Source organism: Mandrillus leucophaeus, unplaced genomic scaffold (genome assembly GCF_000951045.1).
Source record: "Mandrillus leucophaeus isolate KB7577 unplaced genomic scaffold, Mleu.le_1.0 Scaffold16, whole genome shotgun sequence".
Classification (NCBI taxonomy): domain Eukaryota; kingdom Metazoa; phylum Chordata; class Mammalia; order Primates; family Cercopithecidae; genus Mandrillus; species Mandrillus leucophaeus.
In genome coordinates this window covers 7842788-7849333 of record NW_012101587.1, presented here as the reverse complement: position 1 = coordinate 7849333, position 6546 = coordinate 7842788, and positions in this window count along the sequence as shown.

Sequence of the window (6546 nt, the reverse complement as noted above, 5' to 3'; positions counted from 1 at the left end):
GAAGCCCAAGTTTCATTAATTAAAAAAAAAAAAAAAAAAGCAATGGCCTAGTGACTTCTAGGTAGAAAGAGGAAGAAGACAAATTACAACTGTTTTATGAAAACATTTCAGAGATGCTTGGTAGGGCAAGAAGAAGAAATCTAACCTTAATTTGAATTCATGATTTATATTGACTGGGTTTATTGCTAATTCTTTTACATAGAAGGCCCCTCAAAACATCTTATTATTTGCAAATATAATGTTTGGACTCTCTGAAAGCCTAGATGTCAGTATTTCTCTAGTAACTTGACTTCTTTTTCCTCAGGATTCCATAAATGCTGGCTGGTAACTTTATTTAAAGAACAGAACAGACAATGTAAAAAATATTGTATAGATGTTTTCATTCTTCTTAATATTTCAAATAAACAATTCCAAAGATCTCTAAATATTTCTGAGACCACAATTTTTATATTTATATTTTTTGTATTCCAGAGATACTGGAAATCCATTTGAACCAGCCCACTTGTCTCTTAACCAAAAGATACCAAAGTGGAAGTTACAAAATTAGCAGCTAAATTGTTATTGCTTAAAAAGGGAAAACAAAATATTATGTTACATAATTTTAGATATAGTAGAAGTATCTAGCTACACTAGCTGAAAATGTATGACTTCTATTACCACGGCTTCATGGCAATAGATTTTATACCTATAAAACTGTCAATCCCCTGGAAGACTGTATACTAGCATGGTATCATTTTTTGCCACAAAATGAATTATCATTCGACATCTAGGTAGCAGCACTGGGGGTATAAAGGTGGACAGGAAGCTTAAGTGCGTCATAGAAAGGATTCATACATGAAAATCCAAGTGAAATATTGTAATTAGTCCTGTCCTTGCTTTTAGCATTATAATTGTCTTTTGATAGGCTATTTGTCTATCTTTTTCATTACACTGCAGACTTCCTAAAGTTAGGAATTTGTTTAATCTCTCTAGCACAGTGATGAAGTAAACTGTCAATGAATAATTACGGAAAGACGAGATAATTAAATTGGTGATATCTACTGCTCCAGCGCGCGCGCACACACACACACACACACACACATATCCTGCACAACACTCACACACCCCCCCACACACACACACATCCTGCACAATACTCACACCCTCCCCTACACACACACATATGCAGAGAGAGAGAGAGAGAGAGAGAGAGAGAGAGACTTTCTGTATTTAGACCAGAAAATTGAGATCCAAGCTGTTTAACTGACTTATACAAGGACACTTAGCCTGTTTACAGATATGATTATAACATGAAACCTCTTGATTTGTAGTCCAACGTCCTTTCATAGGTACTAACTCTTTCTTCCTCTGCAATCATTTTAATATCTGCTGAATTCTTTGCTGTTTCCCTTCCTGTAGAACTGAAGGACACCAACATTCTTGCACTACAATTTTTCCGCTACTTTACTCAAACACATAATAATGGATCCATTCTTATTCTGAAATTAATACAAGCCATATATGCCTGCTGTGTGAAAATAGGCCTTATTGAATTCTCAAGCATGGAAGTGTAAGAGCCGTTATTAAATTGTTTCTGCCTTAAAACTAAAATCTTTATGGTAATGAAGAAAAATTGTTACCTGTCTAATAATAGGATACTTGTCTCTCTCTCTAAGAAAATCAGTGGAATACACTTTCCTGTGGAGGACCTCAGCGATACAAACATACAAACAAGGAGATTAGATGCTTTGCAAACTTTTTTAGTAAAGAGACTGCTCCGTTTCTTTTTAATGGGCATTTTTGTCTCCTAGCAACTGGAATGTTCTAAAGCAATCTATACTGGCCTTCTTATGGGAATAAATCAACTCAGGTGCTATTTATGGCAGTTAAGCTCTGGAAAGAAGACAAGCGGGAAAGCTTGTTTCATTTTGTTTTGATCCCTACTGTTGGTTCAAATTATATGGTCCCAATTTGACTTTCTTGGGGTTGCAAATTACAACATTGAAGCTTGATTCTAGAGGTGCTCTACAGTTATTAAATGGAAAAGGCTAGTGTGCATTAAAAAAAAAAAATCTTTCCCTATTTTGCTTAATCTCAACTAATAAAATTATTCATTTTAAAATCTATTCCAAATCCACAAAACATTTTCTGGATTTGGGTGCTTGGAAAACATGGGGTGACTATCTCCCACACATCCGTGTTTCTAAAGGAATTAGCGAATGGAAAATAACAGTGTCACATCTCAACTGACTCAGGCAAATCTGGGGAGAGATGTCATGGAATTCGAACTCAGGACCATTGTTTGCCAAAACCCAACCCTCATAAAGCTTGACACTCCTGTCTTACACCAAATTTTCTCAAAACACCTCACTAGCATTAGAGATTCAAAAATTAATCTGAAATACACTCAGGAAACACAGTTCAAACACGCACAAATTTAGGCATTACACAATGTAGCAGGGATGCCGTCTGAATCAGTAGCTTACAAACATTGACATATGCAATTTACAGGAAATTTAATATCATCATCTGATCGATGATTTTGACAGTACTAAAATATGCCCTTTTGAATTAAAATTAGACTTACCTCCAGTTTAGGCTATTTGCTTTTTTCTTATTCTCTCATCTCAATCCATTTCTAATTTAGAAACTATTTTTTAGTTAATATTATAAATGAAAATAATCAAGAGTTATATTGGTATTTTTCATAGTTGAAAAATAATAATGATCAAAAACTATCATAATTTAGAGCTTACTCTTTGTTAAGCATTTTCAATATTTATATACGTAAGGTGTGTGTAATTAGTCAATATGAGAAGCTCCGAAGGGTTTAACATCATTCACACAAATTATAAAGGACAGATTCAAAATTTTAAATGAGGTCTCTGTTTTTTGATAAGGTAATGTTTTACCTTGTTTGTTTGTTTTCAATATATAAGACTGCCCCAGGAAAAAATCAGTGATTTGAAAGTATTTTTTAATTGAAGTCAAAAGTAAATCAAACAAGCTTTCATTCCAAACATGGAATAAGTTAAATACCTCAAATTCCACTGATGGGTGTATGTATATGCTTTACAAATAACTTAATCCTCTGTGATTATGTTTTCATTTTCTGCCTTCATGCTATGAACTTTTTCTCCCAGCTCTCCTCCATTTAATCACTCATTTACAATGTGGCCATGACTGTCTTCTTAGGACGCCATCTGATAATGTCACACACCTGCTTTAGATTTTCTTACACTATCAGATTACCAGGTGAAGTTCAAACTCCCTAACATGACAGAAATAAACTTAGCTCAGATATCTCTTTCAAATGTTACCCTCTAGGCACTATTATTTATAGACCGGTATTCAGATTCAGCTACACTTGACCACTAGGTTACTTCAAACTCTCTTTGCCCTTGCAGAATAAAAGCATAGACTGTATCCAGAGAACCCCTAAAGAGCGGTTCTGCTGTTTTATAGCTGGATCTACAGGACAGAAAGCTCCTTGCAGGCAGGTCCCACATCCCTGGTAATTAATGCAGTGCTTGACATAAATTTTGAATACATTAATGAACACATGAACCAATGAATGCAATGTGATTTTAATAATTCACTTAGTGTAACTATAGCTCAATTTCCTTGTTCGTTAAATGCAAAAGTCGCTCTGATTGTTTCATTACCTAACTTTGAGTAATAGTATAAAAAGTTTGGTACGTACTAAGTATTCAAAAAATCAATGGCTATTGTTACTTTTGTCATTGATATTTCATTATCACCTTTTCTCTCCTTAGAATTTTTCTCTCCATCTACTGAAATCAACCCCATTTTACAAAGAGTTGCTCGAATTTGGCAAAGCAGACTTACTTCACTCAGCATCTGTGTTGTGAAAACATTGTGGGCATACCTTTAATGTAGTTTTTAACACATTGTGTTTCATGTCTACGTTTATAGGATTTCAGTTCCACTGTGCTATGACTGTTCCTAGGACCAGAGCCCTGTGTTACTCACCATTTTCCCAACACAAGGCTACATTTGTTACTTATAAGAAACGCTCCCTTTTAGTTGAATACAAAAACACAATAGTAACAGGATAGTAGCTAGCTTAAAACATCACCAGCTTATTACTGTATCTGTAAGAGCTGGAGCAGCAGGAGAACTCACAGAGCAAAGAAGGACATGCGTAGGTAGAAAGGTATTTTCCTGAATACACAACTGAAATAATTTCTAAACATTCTGCTATAATAAACTACTGAAAAGTAATCAGAACAGTTACTGTGTAAAGATAACAATGTTAAATGTGCCTTATCCTCTGTTTTGTTGATTCAGCTTTCACAGAACACTTCCAAATATTCTAAACTTGTGTACTAAAACATTTTAATTAAGTGGATTTAAACTGCAAATTGAATTTTATAAACATGCATCTGGCCTCTTCTTTACTTCTTTACTTTATTAATCTTTACTGATTAATAAATATTATAAAAGCAATCAAATCAGTCAACAGTTCTACTGTTTATGAATCTTGATGAGAGTAAAATAAATAATCCAGACTGCTCAAAAATACAAATAAAACTATTAAAGAGTAATTACAAAACTATTAAAGAGTAAAACAGGATTCATGAGTAAGTACTCATGAGTAAGTACTCATGAGTCCTGTTTTAGAGAAATTTTCATTTATTGTAGTATACAAACTTCTCTTAAAGTTATGTTAAATAAAAAAACCTAAAAATTCATCTTTAAAACAATAACAATTATTTAATAATCTGAAACAAGGAAATGTTTATATGGTATGCACAATAAAGATTTGGACATAAACGAAATGTATCTCTTTGTGATTTTAGAATTGATTTTACAGACGCCTTAAGTTCATCATTCCAGAATATACAAGGGTTTTTAAGAAGTTCTGTAAGCAGTAATTTTGTAGAAAGATGTTACTGTAGGAGCCTATGAATCTACTCAAATATGTTAAAGGAGATTTAATATTTCTCCTTTCTTTTTCAATTTATTTACTAACCTTTCTATTATGGCCAATGTTATAATTTAATTAAATTAAATATTGTTTATTCCTTATAAAATAATCCATGTGATACATATGATACTGAGTTGACCTAGATAAACTGAATAAGACCCTCATAATTATTAAAATTATAATATAAAGTGTATCTTTGCTGGGAATGTAGGAACACATAGGGCCTGAGGGAATTACAATACAAAGGATGTGATGGACACGCAGATAAGTATTCTATAACATAACATGCTAAGTGTTAGACAAGTGGTATTCATATTAAAAATTAGTTACACTATTCTGCATGGCAGGCTGGTGTCAGGGATTTATAACTGCAGCCACAGTGGCCTCCTGTGGCCAGGAGATATTTCTACAAAGTAATACTCTTTAGTTATGCTCAAATAAAATTTTACAGCTTATTTATACAGATTTTGCAAGTACCGAAGCATAAGAATAGTGACAAGTCATCCAGATAAACACTCTTCTTTAACACTTCTCTTCTGCAAGCATATTTGCTTTTGGAGATTTGGAAAACCCAATGTAGTCAAACAAGCAAAATGAACCACGCAGTTTTTGTTTTCTAGATGAACCCATTCTTCTTTGATCAAATTAACCAAAGACATGTTTCCTTCCTGTTCCCCCATTTTTTCCATGGCTTATATTTGTTAGTGTTGGTGCTTTTCTGAGGGCATGGGTTGTCTGGGCAATGCTTTGACTCACATTTTTCTGCACAGAGTTCCCACTTGGAAAACTGTTAAACCCTCAATTGAGCTCAATTAATATTAAATTAGTTAAATAAGCTGCTTGAGTACCGGACTCAAGTAGCATTAATTTCAGTCTCAAAACAAAATCAGTTTCAACCTCCCTAATGCAGTTTATTCACTGTTAGTATTTAAAAAGCAAGGTCCCTAACTCTGGTCAGCAAATATTTATTCGACAATTTACTGAGCATCTAAAATGTTCTAATTGTTCAAAGTGCTGAATGCAAAATGGAACAAAAGACACAAAAGTTTGTTTTTATTTTCTTATATTCTATGGGACGGAGGCTAGAGTTAACAAGCACAAGAATGAATGTTAGGGGGTGTTAAGTGCTATGAAGAATGCCTTTCAAAGTAAAATTGCAAATCTATGACTTCAGCACATTTTGGCTTTCTTTTCCATAATTGTATTTTGTCTTATTTCCTTAGGTCAACTGATTTATAATAATGTTTTATAAAAGACTGTGGAGCAGACATTTTTAGAAAATACATTAACCTTTTAAGAAAAGCATCAGTTTTTAGGAAAATATGTTATTTTAAATTCAAGTAAAATATTTAGAGAGTTCAAAAACACCAAAATTATTAAAAACTCAAGAGAGATTCAGATTTTTGTCTTTAAAAGTCCAATTAGGTGTCATAGTAATAGCTCATTGAGGCCGGGCACGGTGGCTCAGGCCTGTAATCCCAGCACTTTGGGAGGCCGAGGTGGGAGGATCACAAGGTCAGCAGATGGAGACCACGGTGAAACCCCGTCTCTACTAAAAAATACAAAAAAAAAATTAGCCGGGCGCGGTAGTGGCGCCTGTAGTCCCAGCTACTCGG